The following is a 2,273-nucleotide window of genomic DNA, read 5'->3' on the forward strand; positions in this document are numbered from 1 at the left end:
GGGGGGGGTTACTGAAAGAGGAAAGCTTTACTTCCAGCAGCCACAGACTGAAACCTGTAGGACTATCAACCTGGGTCCAGTTATGTGGAACAAGTGAAAATAGTAGAAAGAGATTTGTGAGATTTGTTCATTGATTACCAACAATCATTATTTTACTCACAAATAATGCTATCTTCGGAATGGAATGACTATTATTCACGTGAAGTAGATAAATATGGTAAAAGAAACATGCACCATATTCTCTCAGGACTGACAGTATGGTTGCACTTCAAAACAAAGCCACCAGGGGGTGCAATAGAATATTCTGGAAATTATAAATGCATGAAGGCGGACCCATTTGGAAGAAGACGCCACAGCATGCATCAACTAACATAATCTTTATGATTAGAAAGTACAAGTACAGACTAGCTGCCATGCTGCCAAAATACAGCCTTGAATTCACCTGCTAGCATGACAGTTAGCACTATCTTTGCTGATACGAAGGGTTGTTGCTTTGCTACCACACCTGATGTAGCTGCATGGTGGACCAGCACACACTTGGAGAGAATAGGAACAGGGTGGAGAAACCGCTACACACAATCAGTGGAGATCCTGGGAGGAAAGAAACCCCTGGCTGTTTGCAGAGGACGATGATCGTGGATGTTGTGTCTGTAAGAACGCCAAGAGTTTCTGTGAAAAGGTTTGGAGTGTATTTGGCCGAGCTCAAACAAGAGGAAGTGCTTCTGAAGAAAGTCACAGAATTTAGCTCCAATATATATTTAAGGACAGAGTGAGTTTGTAAAGGTTGCCTTATACAAAATTGAATCCTGTGATGAAACTTAATGAGATGAAGGCTGCAACAGCTGGCCTTGCTCACCAATCCCATCACTCATCACTCAGACTGTTGAGCACATTGAACAAGTGGATGTACATTTAAAAAATATATGTTTCTAATATCAGATCAGATGTGGATGTGTATGTTTTTAGATATGGTTGAACGAGACCAGAGAACATATTCATAGTACATATTTAGGGATTGTACAAACTTCCCAGCAAATGCAAATGAGCCTTGCTCTGAATCCGGATCTAGATCTAGTTCTGTTGAGCCTCTGGCGGATCATGAATATAATATTAATCAAATGAGGATGGTCTTCACTGCGTGGCAGTGTGTATGTGCTGTTCAGATCTGCTCCTCATGGCTGAAAGATGAGCCTGTATAGAGCCTGATGGAACTAGTGTGAAACACAACATACAGTAATAATAATACCTGCCAGATAACATTACTGTTACTGCTGTTTAAGTATAAACATGTCAATCAAGTGAGTGTGGATGTTCACTCTTCTTTTTTATATATACTTTATTGTGTCAGTTAATGTCAGTGAAACATTATACATTTCTTGTTATTTAAAACATCTTGACACAAACTATTTGACCTTTTCCTCACCCTAACCCAGAATGCAGTGCACACATAAAGCAAAAGAGTGAGCAACAGTTTAATTATCATTGATCATAAAGTGTATCTCCATTCTAGAGTATATTTACATGTCCTCAGACAACAGTTGAGTAACAGCTGTTGTCTGAGGAGCTGCAACAGAGATGCAGTTGAAAATGTGGAAAATAATTAGTGAGTCAACCTTTAATTAAGTTAAAGAGATAACTGTCAAATCCCAATATGTAATCAACCAATTATATATTTTTTGGCTTTTTGCTATGTTAAAACATTTTTAAAAGTTCTGGTTGTATAGCTCCTTCCACAGACATGAAATTGATTGTGATCGTCATCATCATCATCATCATCATCATCATCATCATCATCATCATCATCATCATTATGTCACAGAAAGTAAGTCACAAAATGTCAGTTTAGTTTTAAACAAACTCAAGATGAAGCAAGCAGAAAAATGAATTATATTTATTTAATATTTATTTTCAAATATTATTTTGTAGAAATGTGTTTTGGGTAGATATTATGGTTTTTATTACAACAAGAACTTACAGTACGACATATACAGGACCACAAACGTCCTGCAGGAAACCATTGTTCAGTTTCCATACAGAGGAGGAAGCTGTGTGAAGAAGTTACACAAAAGACAAGGATGAGGAAAAGCAACAAAAACATATGATATTTTACAACTTCAGGGATGTAATCAAGGGTTTTTGTCATGCAGAGAAGAAGCAGCCTTTTTGTGTTGAACCCACAGGTATGGATGAGGAAATGTGTTTGGAATGTGGTGGACAGATGTCAACATAAAGGCTCTGAGCCCAGGAGAGGAGGGGAGGAGGGTGGGGGGTGG

This window comes from Seriola lalandi, unplaced genomic scaffold (genome assembly GCF_002814215.2).
Source record: "Seriola lalandi dorsalis isolate HSWRI2012SDOR001 ecotype SW California unplaced genomic scaffold, Sedor1 jcf7180002054784, whole genome shotgun sequence".
Classification (NCBI taxonomy): Eukaryota; Metazoa; Chordata; class Actinopteri; order Carangiformes; family Carangidae; genus Seriola; species Seriola lalandi.